Here is a 15581-nt window from a genome sequence, read left to right as displayed (position 1 = left end):
CCTAGATAAAGAAGATATCCTTCACTCCTCACACATACACAAAGGCATATTACCTCAGGCCATCTACACTTGGTACACAGATGGCAGTTCCTTCTCACACAAGGGAGTCCAAAAAGCAGAATACACCATTGTCTTGGACACCAAAATAATTGACACACAGGCCATTCCAGCCTGGACCACAAATCAACAGGCTGAACTAATACCCTTGACCTATATCTTTCAACCAACACAGTAGCAATCCCTAAACCTTTAAAGAGACTCCAAGAACGCCTTTCATATCCTTCGGTCACATGCAGTGCTTTGGACAGAATGTGAACTAGTAGTAACTGTTAGGATTCTGCCACGCTCCAGCTGCATGACCAAATGTGCAGTTCAGAAGCTAGACAAGGGGGTCTTGCGTCTTACATCATCAGTGTGTGTTGGTGATCATGTATGCAGGGCATGGTCACGCAACCTGCGCATGTATGGTGTGGCTCTGTAAACCCACCACCTTAAAGAGCCTGACTTAGACTCCACCCTCTCTCTCTGTTCTGTTCTGTCTCCCCCAGGCCTGGTTCTTCTCCCTCAACCCCTCCTCCTCCTCCTCCTCCTCCTAATAAAGCTCTACTACTAGGTAGTCATGGCCATGCCTAGTGACCTTTCCATACAGCAACCGGCACTGCCACCAGAGCCATTTATCATTCATTTCAGTAACACCAGGAGAATCAATAACCAACTCAGACCAAATCAAGGCCATGTTGAAGAGCCCTCATCTCCCCACAGCCATAGGAATTGTCCACTGCAGATCCCACCAAACTGACAGTTCCGTCATTCCTAAGGGAAATAAATGAGTTGACAAGGTGGCTAGAGCTGCAGCCCTTGGAGGTCTGGATCCATCTCACCCTCCACAAGACATCCTTGCTTTACAACCCACATCTTTGCTATCATCCCCCAACACTTGACAAATTCTGTCCTATCTACACCAGATCTTTCATTCTAAGAGTCAAGCTTTGTCTTGCTTTGTTAAGATCTATCTTCAGCCCACTCCTGAGGAACTGTCTTTCTTAAGGCCATCAGTGTTTCCTGCAAAATCTGTCAAATGTCTAATGTAGCGAGTCACAAGAATATATTATATTCACCTGTGTATTAAAGCTATACTTTGACTGGCCAAGGGTCTGTCAAAAGGCAAGGCATTTATTATGAATATTTGGTGTTATCCAGCTTTTAATATTTCAGCTGTCTTCTGCTATGAAATTCTTGCATGTCCAAATATTCCCAGACCATTTGAGAAACAGTTCAGCTCCTCAGACTTGCTGAACTTCTAAGTAACTAGCCCCCTCCTGCCTAGGAGAAAAGCTGGCTGGAGAGGCATAGCTTTGTTTCTTGTGCTAATGAAGCTCAGGCCATGCCCTTGCCTTGAGGCCTAGTGCCTCTCCAGAGCAATTGACTCAGAGCAAAGAAGGTTTTACATATCAAGGTGGAAGGTAGGGTAGAGCAACATTCCTGAGGAGGCAGAGATTCACATGGCTGGGGGGGTTGGGTAGAAGAAACAAGAATTTTCTGTAGAGCCAAACAGAACAGCATGACCAGGGAGAAGGGAAGAAAGCAGAGGTTTCATAAACTGTAAGGTAGAACTCTTGTAGAGATCCTCAGAGCCAGGACTAGAGAGCAAGTAGAGATGGAGGGCAAAGAAACGGAGGATGAAGATGAGGCTGGAAGCATAAGAGATTAGTAGTTAGCAGGACTATACAGGGCAGTAGAAGAGGACAAAGAGGAACTGAATGTCAGGGCAGAACTGAAGCTATGTAGACAGGATTTCATCCCAGAGAAATATAGTAGATAGACAAAGAGCTTGGTGTGTATAGATGTATTCCTGCCCTGAATGCCTGATGGAGCTGCAGCTATAAAGATAGAATTTTGTCTTAGAGGAATAAAGTTAACAGACATAAGAGCATAGTGTACATAGATTTTTTTTTCCCCCTCAGTTATCCCACACCGGACAAAGTGTCTGACCTGAATGAACCCTGGGTAATCTACAGTTTAACCCTAACTCCAGTTACCATATCCCCCATCTTCTACTTTCCAGGCCAAGGGGTCTCTCTGAGGAACCAATGGGAAACTTGATTTTACTTATATGCTGACTGTCAAAGGCTCAGGTACTACCTGGTCTTTGTGGACACCTTCTTAGGGTGGGTGGAAGCATTCCTTATCAACAAAAAATTGGCACAAACTGTCATTTCTGACCCTTTCCTCCTAGAGATCATCTCTGGATTCAGAGTCCCTACCTTCCTCCTATTAGATAATGGGCCTGAATTTACATCCCATATCTCCCAAATCCTATCCAAAGCCCTTAATATACCTTGGTATTTCCATAACCCATACCATCCCCAGTACTCAGGAAAGGTTGAATTAACTAATTGCTCTCAAAAACACCTTATTAAACTCTCACAAGAGCTTTACCTAGACCAGGTGAAACTGTCCATTAACCATTCTCAGGTTAAGAGCCCTGCCCAATATACCCAAGGGATGCTCAATCATACCATAAGGACACATGCTCAACTATGTTCATAGCAGCATTATTTGTAATAGCCAGAACCTGGAAACAGCCAAGATGTCCCTCAACTGAATAACTGATAAAGAAATTGTGGTACATATACACAATGGAGTACTACTCAGCAGAGAAAAACAATGACATCATGAGGTTCGAAGGCAAATGGAAGGAACTAGAAAATACCATCCTGAGTGAGGTAACCCAGACTCAGAAAGACAAACATGGTATGTACTCACTTATAAGTGAATACTAGATGTAAATCAAAAGATAACCAGACTGTAACCCAAAGCTCCAGGGAGGCTAGCTAATAAGGAGGACCCTAGGAAAGACACAGGGACCACCCAGCGATGGAGAAATGAATAAGATCCATGAGCAAACTAGTGGTAAGGAGGGTAATGGAGGGCAAGAGTCAGGAAAAAGAGAGCTTATGGGAATGGGAAGTTCTAGCTGGATCAAGAACAGAGTGGGAGAACAAGGAAAGAGATACCATGATAAATGAAGACACCATGGGAATAGGAAGAAGCAGAGTGCTAGATAGGTCCCCAGGAATCCACAATGATGAATCCACCATAATCTACTGGCAATGGTTGAGAGGGTGCCTAAGCTGACCTACTCTGGTGATTGGATGGCTGAATACCCTGTCATCACAGAACCCTCATCCAGTGACTGATGGAACCAGATGCAGAGATTCATGACTGGCCCCCAGGTGGAGCTCCAGGAGTCCAATCGGTGAGAGAGAGGAGGGATTCTATGAGCAAGAGATATCAAGACCATAATTGGAAAAAGTACAGAGACAACTAGCCAAACTAGTGGAAACACATAAACTGTGGACCAATAGCTGAGGAGTCCCCATGGTAATGGACTAGGCCCTCTGAATAAGTGAGACAGTTGTTTAGCTTGAACTGTTTAGGGGGGCCCCAGGCAGTGGGACTGGGACTTGTCCCTAGTGCTTGACCAGGCTTTTTGGAACCTAGTGCCTATGGTGAGACACTTTGCACAGCCTTGGCATGCAGGGAGGAGGGGCTTGGACCTGCCTCAACTGAATGTGCCAGGCTCTACTGACTCCCCATGGAAGACCTTTCCTTGGAGGAGGTAGGAATGGGGGGTGGCAGGGGGGTTGCTGGGGGTAGGAGGAGGGAGGACAGGGGAATCTGTGACTGATAACGTGGGATGAATGGGAAAAATAAAATATTTTTAAAGTTAAAGAAAGATAAAAAAGAAATGTATGTGATAAAAATTGAGAGGTATAATATATTTTGAATACTAATAAAGATGATTCAAAAAGAAAAAAAAGAGCCCTGCCCAAATGACCTCTGTCTGTCCTTCTTAGGTCATGTATGATGCCCAATACTGGCCCTGTCTTTCACCACAACCTCCCAACCATAGTCTCTCCCTGCCCACTTACTCAGTCCTTTACTCTGTCATATTTGCTTCCTGCCATGGAACTTAACAGACAAGCACCTACCCAAGCCACACACTGACTCCTGTTCCTCTCCAGTTAACATCAGTGATTTAGTCCTCCTCTCTCCCATTGACCAACAACTTTCAGAACTTCCCACAAATGGAAGGGCTGCTTCAGAGTGATACTAACCACCCCCACTGCCACAAAGCTGAATCAGTTCCTCCACTTGGTTCATCTATCTCATCTTAAACCCTTTACAGTACCTCCTGAAAATGAGCATCCATTATACTCATCAATCCCAAGAGGAAGGTCATCCATCTACCTCTTATCTCTGAAGATATTTGAGATGAGTGAATAGTCACTCATTTCTCCTATTTTCTCTTCTTTTTCTCATTCTTCCTCCCTTCTCCTAAGCCTCCCAGGGATTAACCTCCCTGGATTCCTCTGTGTTATACTCTGCCCCTCAGACCAACTCCTGTCTTCTAGCCCTCCAGTTGTTACAGCTACTGTTTCAGTCCCTAAACTTTGCCTACCAAATCTTATGCTGGTTTTGTGTATCAGCTCATCCAAGATTCCCAACTGGTAGAGCATCCTTACTCTTCAGAGTCTCAGAGTCAGATAGATTGCCTCACTGCTATGGTCCTGCAAACCTGAAGGGGACTAGAGGAAGGACTCTGCTTATTCTTCCAGGAGCACTGCTGTTAAAACTAATGGAGCTTCAACAGACCCCCATGGCAAAGGATGCTTCCCTTCCTAACCCCTCTCCTTACTTATAACCCCTTGCCTGGACAACTCCCTACCACCCCCTTTCCACCAAACCAAAGGCCCATGATTCCTAGATTGCTTGGACCCTGGATGGTGGGAACCAACCTTACTCCAATTATATTTAATATCCCTAAACAACAGGAAGTAGCTCAAGTAGTATGCCATCATCTGTCCTGTCCCCATCAGCCTTCAATTTGACCTTCCTCTTCTAATTAATGAACAAAAAAGGGAGAAATGTTGAGCAAATCGAAAGTTTCTAGGCCCTGACCTTTGTTTAACTCCAGAACTAGGCTTCAGGAAATTCCCTATTCCAACCCTCCCCCCCTCAATGACTCAACCACAAATGCTGTATTTTTTTAAGCTTTTCTTTTTTTATTAAGGAAATGTTTATTCATTTTAGATACCAAACCCAGATCCCCCTTTCTTCCCTCCTCCTGCCCCTTTGGCCTACCCCCCACATTCCCTCCTCCAACAAGGTAAGCCTCTCATGGGGAGTCAGCAGAGCTTGGTCCAATCAGTAGAGGCAGGTCCAAATTCCTTCTCCTACATGAAGGTGATGCAAGGTGTCCCACCATATGTAGTGGTCTCCAAAAAGCCAGCTCATGTGCCAGGGATGGATACTGATCTCAAGCAGATCAAGATGCACAACTGTCACACTTATGTAGATGGCCTAGTCCAGTCCCATGCAAGCTCCACGATAGTGATATTTTATTTGTACTAAAATGTGATTTGTATGTTAATAAATAAAGTTGCCCTGGGGTCAGAGCTATTAGTGTCATAGCAAAAGCTGGGTGGTGGTGGTGGTGGTGGTGGTGGTGGTGGTGGTGGTGGTGCATGCCTTTAATCCCAGTACTTGGTAGGCAGAGCTAAGTAGATCTCTATGTGTTCAAGGATACAGCTAGCATTGGAGACACACACCTTTAATCTCAATACCAACTATAGAAGACCTAAATGTCTGTACAGACAGGCAGTGATGAGGCAGTCATGTGGTTGGGTTTAGAACCAATGAGAAGGCAGAACAGAAAGTCTATATAAAGACAAAAACACAGGAAGTAGGTCTCTTGGCTGAAGAGGCTAGCTGCAACAGATGGGTAAGGCTCTTAGCTCTGATCTCTTGGCTTTTTTCTTTGCATTGGTTCTGTGTTTCTTATTTAATAAGATGGTTGGTTACATCTACATTTGGCACCCAACGTGACAAGAATCCATTAAAAACCACTTGGCTTGGCTTGGCGGCAGGTCCAGTTTCCGGCCTGGGCAGCCTGGTTCTCTAGCTTGGGCCCAGGTCGGCTTGGTCTCAGGCCAGACTGACCGTAGCCCCAAACGGTTACATGCTGCTGTTGCTACTCATTTAAAGCCGGTGCTATAAACAATTTAGGCCTGCCCTGCCGAACAGGGCCCCTGCCTGTAAAGCCAGTGCATGGTCAGAGCTTAAGGAAGCCAGAGCCCAGGCTTAACTCAGCTCAAGTGGGAACACGTTGTTGGATTTAAGCTTTTAGCCAGAACTTGTGGCTGTGCTTTCTTGCTCTCTGTCTCTGTCTCTGTTTCTGTCTCTGTCTCTCTCTGTCTCTCTCTCTCTCTCTCTCTCTCTCTCTCTCTCTTTCTCTCTGGATTCACACCTTGGACACTAGGTGGCTGCTTTGAAATTCCCTCGGATATCTACTGTTCTACACAGATTTGGTAAGTCAATTAAGATATCAAATATTTTCAAAGAAACTATTTAAAAGAGATTTTTTTCCAACATTAAAAAAATGGATTTTATGTGTACATTGGAAGAAAATTGGGCTTTGTTTGAAATTTTAGGCAGTCTGACAATGGAACAACTATATGAGAAGATTAATATTGATCGAATTATGCAGTTCATTACTTTTCGTATCCTCATTTTACTATTTAAAAAGATAGTCAATTTAAGTGCCAGGATAATAGCTTTAGAAAAACCTGTTAAACCTGTAAAAATGAATTACAGAGAAATTCAAATTCAGACAGAAGAATTTAGCAGTGAAGTTGTTTCAAAATTGGATCATAAGGTTACAGAAAGAAAGCCTGTTTTCACACAATCACCCTTAATTTATCTGGTAGCTGTACAGCAGCTACCTAGTGAAGAGAATGGACAAAATACTTGGATTCCAATTGAAGTGTTAGACTTACAAAGATTTAAGGAGGCAATAGCATCTTATGGCATGCATTCCCTATATGTAAAGCAAATGTTAAACACCTGGTCAACTTGTAATAGGATTCTAGCACAGGACTGGCTGGAGCTGGCACAGGCTGTTCTGGAACCCTGACAAAAGCTCCAGTGGCAAATGTGGTTCAAGTAGGAGGCTAAAAATAAAGAAAAACAATGGAGGGATAAAGGAACACAAGTCTGCCAGGATCAGCTTATTGGAGAAGGCCAATATAATTCAGTACAAACACAATGATTATATGATGTCCAAACCCTAATTCTATGTCGAACAGCAGCCTTGAATACATGGGACAGAGTTGAGGAACCAGGAAAAAAAAAAACTGAGTCATTTACAAAAGTTATACAGGGCCCAAAAGAATCTTTCACAAATTTCTTACAAAGATTGACTTCAGCAGTAAAGAGAATGGTCCCGAATTCAGGAGCCACTCAGATAATAATCGAATCTTTGGCTTTTGAGAATGCAAATGCAGCATGCAAGAGAATAATCAGGCCATTAAAGGCAAGATCTGCACCCTGGGAAGATTGGATTAGAGACACGGTTAATGTTGAGGCTCATGACCATGATGATATGTGGGTAGGAGAAGCAATTTCAAAAGGTTTGAGAAAAGGTTACATGTTTTGGATGTGGAAAGCAAGGACATTTGAAAAGACACTATAAACAGGTCATTCCTAGAAACAATGTTTCTTCACGGAACACTGGCAACAGAATACCCCTTCCTTCTGGAGTATGCAGAAGGTGTGGTAAGGGAAAACACTGGACCAATGAATGTAGATAAACAAGGGACAGGCAAGGTAATTCTTTGCCTCAGGCTTTGGGAAACTCCCAGAGGGGCCTCAGGCAGGCCCCCATAGCAAATCCAGTTCAAATCTTTCCTGCAGTTGTAGAGGAAACCCCTGCTCAGAGCAACTAAGTAACCAAATGCCTATTGGAATAAATCATGCTGGTCAGAATGATGAAACAGAGAGAATAGAAAATTCAGGAAAAAACATAAAGAAAAAATTTTGACAAACTTCTATTAATGAACAAAGACCAAAATTAACAATAAAAATAAATGGTGTTTTGTTGTCTGGTCTAGGAGACACAGGTGCGGATGTTACCATAATTGCACCAGAATTTTGGCATCCAACTTGGCCTCTTCAGGAGGTAAATGTTCAGCTGTTAGGAACTGGGACATTATCTCGAGTGAAACAGTGCAAGATGGATTGAATGTATAGGTCTAGAAGGACAGAGAGGAAAATTAAAACCATATGTGGCTAACATAGCTATGAACCTGTGGGGTCGAGACTTGTTGCAACAATGGAATACTCAGATTAACATCCCTCCAATCAAGAAAAAAATCATAAACTAACACATGTTTCTGATAGAAATATTAGAAGGCATTATTCTGAGTGGTCACCAGCCATCCATATTATACAAGAACAGGGCACAACAACTGATGATCTCCCAAAGACACCAACAGCTCTACCTTTAAAATGGTTAACAGACAAGCCTGAATAGGTTCAGCAATGGCCTTTAACAACAGAGAAACTCCAGGCTTTAGAAGAACTGGTAGAAGAACAGTTAAATGCACAGCATATTGAAGAATCAACCTGCCCTTGGAATTCTCCTGTATTTATTATCAAAAAGAAATCTGGTAAATAGAGAATGGTAATAGACCTTAGAGCAATTAACAAAGTAATTCAGCCAATGGGCTCTCTACAATCTGGAATTCCTTTGCCTACTCTGTTACCAAAAGGATGGCCTCTCATAGTTATTGATTTAAAAGACTGTTTCTTTTCAATACCCTTACAAGAAAAAGACAGAGAAAGATTTGCTTTCACAGTGCCTACTTATAGTAATTCTCAACTGGTTAAAAGATTTCAATGGAGGGTCCTCCCACAGGGAATGTTGAATAGACCAACTCTGTGCCAATAATTTGTACAACAGCCATTGGAAATGATACGTAAAAAATTTCCTAAATCTATAATTTATCATTACATGGATGGTATTTTACTAGCTGACTCAAATGCAGATACTTTAGAAAGAATGTTTGAAGAAGTAAAGAAAATTTTGCCTTGCTGGGGATTACAAATTACTCCTGAAAAGATACAAAGAGGAGATTCTATTAATTATTTAGGATATAAAATAGAGCTACAAAAAATTAGACCCCAAAAGGTGCAAATTAGGAAGCTGCTTGCATATACTTTCTGTTTTTATTTTTTATTAGGTAATATTATTTTCCTTCTTGGATCTCTGAGGGAGTTGAAGATTAGTTAATTATAGTTGAAGATTAATTAGGATAGAAAGTGAATTAGATACATTTTTGGACTTACCAAAATAGGATAGATAATGGAATTATTTTCTCTGAATTTGTCAAATACAAATGGAGTAGACATTGTTTAGGTATTTATTACTTGAATATATTGTATATAGTTATTGTACTTTTGTATATAGTTTTTCATATGTTAGTTATAACATTTTTCCTTTTTTCTTTTTATTAAAATAGAAAAGGGGAAATATAGTGATATTTTATTTGTACTGAAATGTGATTTGTATGTTAATAAATAAACTTTCTATTAGCTATAAGGCTCTTAGCTCTGATCTCTTGGTTTTCTTCTTTGCATTGGTTCTGTGTTTCTTACTTAATAAGATGGTTGGTTACATCTACACTCCACAGCTGTTGATCTAAATTTCATGAGTTCCCACTAGTTTGGTTTGGTTGTCTCTGTGGGTTACCCAATCATGGTCTTGATGTCCCTTGCTCATAGAATCCCTCTTCCCTCTCTTCCACTGGACCTCTGAAGCTTGACCTGGTACTTGGCTGTGTATCTCTGGATCTGCTTCCATCAGTCACTGGATGAAGGCTCTATGATGACAGTTAGGGTATTCACTGATCTGATTATTAGGGTAGGCCAGTTCAGGCACCCTCTCCACTATTACTAGTAGTTTAAGCTGGAGTCACCCTTGTGGACTCCTGGGAACTTCCCTAGCACCCGTTTTCTCCCTATCCTCATAATGTCTCACTCTATAATGTTATCTCTTTCATTGATCATCTACTCCATCCCTGTTCCAACTCAGTCATCCTGTTCCCTTATGTTCTCATCCCGCATCTCCTACCCTCCATTGCCCCTCCTCCCCAGTTTACTCATGGAGACCTCATATATTTCTCCTTCCCAGAGTGATCCATATATGTCCCTCTTAGGGTCCTCCTTGTTAGCTGGCTTCTCTGGAGCTGTGGGTTATAGTCTGGTTATCCTTTGCTTTGCATCTAGCTTCCACTTATGAGTGAGTACATACCATGTTTGTCCTTCTGAGTCTGGGTTACCTCACTCAGGATGGTATTTTCTAGTTCCTTCCATTTGCCTGCAAATTTCACAATGTCATTGTTTTTTACTGTTGAGTAGTACTCCATTGTGTATGTGTACCACAATTTCTTTAGCCATTCTTCAGTTGAGTGACATCTAGGTTTTTTCCAGGTTCTGGCTATTACAAATAATATTGCTATGGCCATAGTTGAGCATGTGTCCTTGTGGTATGATTGAGCATTCCTTGGCAATATGCCCAAGAGTGGTATAGCTGGGTCTGGAGGAAGATTAATTTCCAATTTCCTGAGAAACCACCATACTGATTTCCAAAGTGACTATATAAGTTTGCACTCCGACCAGCACTGGAGGAGTGTTTCCCTTGCTCCACATCCTCTCCAACATAAGCTGCTATCAGTGTTTTTGATCTTAGTCATTCTGTCAGGTACAAAATGGTATCTCAGAGTTGTTTTGATTTACATATCCCTGATGACTAAGGATGTTGAGCAATTCCTTAAATGTCTTTCAGCCATTTTAAATTCTTCTGTTTAGAATTCTCTGTTTAGCTCTGAAACCTATTTTTTAATTGGGCTGTTTGATATTTTGATGTCTGGTTTCTTGAGTTCTTTATATATTTTGGAGATCAGCCCTCTGTTAGATGTGGGGTTGGTGAAGATCTTTTTCCATTCTGTAGGACACTGTTTTGTCTTATTTACTGTGTCCTTTGCCTTACAGAAGCGTCTCAGTTTCAGGAGGTCCCATTTATTAATTGTTGCTCCCAGTGTCTGTGCTACTGGTGTTATATTTAGGAAGGGATCTCCTGTGCCAATTCATTAAAGACTATGTCCTACTTTCTCTTCTATCAGGTTCAGTGTAACTGGATTTATGTTGAAGTCTTTGATCCACTTGGACTTGAGTTTGTGCATGGTGATAGATATGAATCTATTTGCAATCTTCTATGTATTGACATCCAGTTATGCCAGAACCATTTGTTGAAGATGCTTTATTTTTTTCCATTGTACATTTTTGGCTTCTTTGTCAAAAATCAGGTGTTTATAGGTGTGTGGATTAATGGCAGGGTCTTCATTTCAATTCCATTGATCCACATGTCAGTTTTTATGCCAATACCAAGCTGTTTTTATTACTATATCTCTATAGTAGAGCTTGAGGTCAGTGATGGTGATGCCTCCAGAGGCTGCTTTATTGTACAGGATTATTTATGTATCCTGTTTTTTTTTTTTTTGTTGTTGTTTTTCCATATGAAGTTGAGTATTGTTCTTTCCAAGTCTGTGAAGAATTATGTTGGGATTTTGATGAGGATTGCATTGAGTCTGTAGATTGCTTTTTGGTAAAATTGTTGTTTTTACTGTTAATCCTACAAATCTGTGAGCATGGGAGATCTTTCTATTTTTTGATATCTTCTTCAATTTCTTTCTTCAGAGACTTAAAGTTCTTGTCATACAGGTCTTTCACTTGCTTAGTTAGAGTTACCCCAAGGTATTTTATGTTATTTGTGGCTATTATAAAGGGTGATGTTTCTCTGAATTCTTTCTCAGCCCATTTATCATTTGTATATAGAAGAGCTACTGATTTTTTTAGTTAATCTTGTATCTTACCACATTACTAAAGATGATTATCAGTAATGAGAAATCCCTCATAGAATTTTTGGGGTCACTTATATATACTATCATATTATCTGCAAATAGCAAAAGTTTGACTTCTTCCTTTGCAATTTATATCCCCTTGATCTCCTTATGTTGTCTTAGTTCTCTAGCTAGGACTTTGAGTATTAGATTGAATAGATATGGGGAGAGTGGACAGCTTTGTTTCATTTCTGATTTTAGTGGAATCCCCTTGATTTTCTCTCCATTTAATTTGATGTTGCTGTGCACCTGCTGTAATTGCCTTTATTATGTTTAGGTATGTTCCTTGTATTCCTGATCTTTCCAAGACCTTCATCTTGAAGAGATGCTAGACTTTGCCAAAGGCTTTTTCAGCATCTAATGAGATGACCGTGTGTTTTTTTTCTTTCAGTTTGTTTATATGGTGTATTACATTGACAGATTTTCATGTGTTGAACCATCATTGCATCCCTTGGATGAAGCCTAGTTGGTCATGGTGGATAATTTTTTGATGTGTTCTTGGTATTTACTTTGCTTATATTTTATTGAATATTTTTGCATTAATGTTCATGAAGGAGATTGGTCTGTAATCCTCTTTCCTTGTTGCATCTTTGTGTGGTTTGGGCATCATGGTAACTGTAGCCTCATAAAAAGAGTTTGGTAAAGTTCTTTACGTTCTTTTGTATGGAATATTTTGAAGAGTATTGGTATTAGCTCTTCTTTGAAATTCTGGTAGAATTCTGCACTGAAACCATCTGGTCCTGGGATTTTTTGTTTGGGGGACTTTTAATTTAATGAATATTTCTATTTCCTTAGGGGTTATAGGTCTATTTAAATTGTTTACCTTGTCTTGATTTAATTTTGGTATGTGGTACCTATCCAGAAAATTGTCCATTTCTTTTAGATTTTCCAATTTTATGGAGTACAGGTTTTTGAAGTATAACCTGATGATTCTCTGGATTTCTTCATTGTATGTTGTTATGTCTCTCTTTTCATTTCTGATTTTGTTAATTTGGATGTTTTCTCTCTGCTTTTTGGTTAATGTGGATAAGGGCTTGTCTCTCTTGTTGATTTTCTCAAAGAACCAACTCTTTGTTTCATTTTTTCTTTGTATTGTTCTTTTTGTTTCTATTTTATTGATTTTAGCCTTCAATTTGATTATTTTCTGGTGTCTATTCCTCCTGGGTGCATTTGCTTGTTTTTGTTCTAGAGCTTTTAGGTGTGCTGTTAAGTCACTAGTGTGAGATTTCTCCAACTTCTTTATGTGCACATTTAGTGTTATGAATTTTCCTCTTAGTACTGCTTTCATAATGTTCCATAAGTTTGGGTATGTTGTACTTTCATTTTCATTGAATTCTAGGAAATATTTAACTTCTTTCTTTACTTCTTCCTTGACCCATTGGTGTTTCAGTTGAGCATTATTCAGTTTCCATGAGATTGTAGGCTTTCTGTAATTTTTGTTGTTGTTGAAATCTAACTTTAAACCTTGGTGGTCCAATAAAATAAGAGGTTACTCCAATTTTTTTGTATCTGTTGAGATTTGCTTTGTGACTGAGTATGTGGTCGATTTTAGAGAGGGTTCCATGGGGTACTAAGAAGGTATATTCTTTTGTGTTAGGGTGGAATGTTCTGTAGGTATCTATTAAGTCCATTTGAGTCATAACATCCATTGGGTCCCTTATTTCTCTGTTAAGTTTCTGTCTGGCAGACCTGTCTATTGGTGAGAATGGAGTGTTAAAGTCTCCTACCCTTAGTATGTGAGGTTTGATGTGTGATTTAAGCTTCAGTAATATTCCTTTTACATATGTGGATGCCCTTATATTTGGGGCATAAATGTTCAGAATTGGCGAATTCATCTTGATGGATTTTTCCTGTAATGAATATGTAGTCCTTCCCTATCTCTTGTTTGATTTTAGTTTGAAGTCTATTTTGTTAGATATTAAGATAGCTACACCAGCTTGCTTCTTAAGTTCATTTGACTGGAAAATCTTTTCCCACCCTTTTTCTCTGAGGTAGTGTGTGTCTTTGAAGTTAAGGTGTGTTTCTTATATGCAGCAGAAGGATGGGTCCTGTTTTTGTATTCATTCTGATAGTCTGTCTTTTTATAGGTGAATTGAGTCCATTGATATTAAGGGATATTAATGAAATGTAATTGTTAATTCCTGTTATCTTATGGTGGTAATGTGTATGTATTTCCTTTCTTTAGGCTTTCCTGCTGTGGGGTTATCTATTGCCTTTGTTTTCATGGTTACATCTAACTTCCTTAGGTTGAGTTTTCCTTCTAGTGCTTTCTGTAGGGCTGTATTTGTGGATAAGTATTGTTTAAATCTGGTTTTGTTTTTTAATGTCTTGCTCACTTTGTCTACAATGATTGAAAGTTTTGCTGGGTATAGTATTCTGGGCTGGCATCCATGGTCTCTTAGTGTCTGCATTATGTCTGTCCAGGATCCTCTGGCTTTCAGAGTCTCCATTGAGAAGTCGGGTGTTATTCTGATGGGTTTTCCTTTATAAGTCACTTGGACTTTTTCCTTTGCTGCTCTTAATATTCTTTCTTTATTCTGTATGTTTAGTAGTTTAATTCTTATGTGGAAAGGGGACATTTTTTGGTGGTATAGTTTATTTTGTATTCTATAAGCTTCCTGTATCTTCATAGGTATTTCCTTCTATAAGTTGGGAACATTTTATTTTATGATTTTGTTGAATGTATTTTCTGTGCTTTTGAGTTGGTATTCTTCTCCTTCTTCTATCCCTATTATTCTTAGGTTTGACCTTTTCATGGTGTCCCAGACTTCCTGGACATTTTGTGCTATGCCTTTTTTGGCTTTGGTGTTTTCTTTGACTGATAAATCTATTTCCTCCATTGTATCCTCCACACCAGAGATTTTTCTCTTCCATCTCTTGTATTCTGTTGGTTATGCTTGCATCTGTAGTTCCTGTTTGTTTACTCAGATTTTTTATTTCCAGTATTAACTCAGTTTGTATCTTTTTTATCACTTCTATTTCAATTTTCAGGTCTTGAACTGTTTCCTTCACCTGTTTAATTGCTTTTTCTTGTCTTTCTTTAAGTGACTTATTGATTTCTTCTAATTTTTGTTTGTTTTTTCCTCAATTTTTTAAATGGAATTTTTTATTTCCTCTTAAATGCCTCTATCATCTTCATAAAGTTACTTTTAAAGTTGCTTTCTTATACTTCTTCTATGTTGTGATGTTCAGGTCTTGCTGTTGTAGAACCACTGGGTTCTAGTTGTGCCATATTGCTCTTTATGTTGTTGTATGTATTTTTGCACTGGTGTCTACCCATCTCTTCCTCTAATAGGTGCAAGAGGTGCCAGTGTCTGAGTGAGCTTCTCTTGGTCTAATCTGTACTTGCTGTGTCTGTGTTTCAGGGGGGTCACTCTTGATCCAATTGTCACTCTTAGTCTAATTGGAGCTGGGGGATTCTGTGTCTTAGGGAGCTGCTCTTGGTCCAATTTGAGCTGGCAGATTCCATGTCTCAGGGAGCAGCTGAGGTCACAAGGGGAATGGGTGGGCTTGGGATAGGGAGTGGGTCTTGTAGATTGTAGGTCTGATGGGGGCTCTTGGCGGGGAAGCCTACCTGCAGGAGACTTCCCTGCTGGCTGGTAACTGTGGTGGCAATGAGTGGGGGTTCTGGGACATGGGTTGTTCCTCAGGGCCTAGGTCCTAGAGGTAGGGCTCTTTGGGTGGTGGAAGAGTAACTCATCTCTCGGTCCAATCAGAGCTGGGGCAGTGATGTGGGGGGGGGCTCTCAGGCATTTGTTGTGCAGTGCACAAGTTGTA

Source organism: Peromyscus maniculatus, chromosome 19, assembly GCF_049852395.1.
Source record: "Peromyscus maniculatus bairdii isolate BWxNUB_F1_BW_parent chromosome 19, HU_Pman_BW_mat_3.1, whole genome shotgun sequence".
NCBI classification, from domain to species: Eukaryota; Metazoa; Chordata; class Mammalia; order Rodentia; family Cricetidae; genus Peromyscus; species Peromyscus maniculatus.
This window is presented reverse-complemented; position numbering follows the sequence as displayed.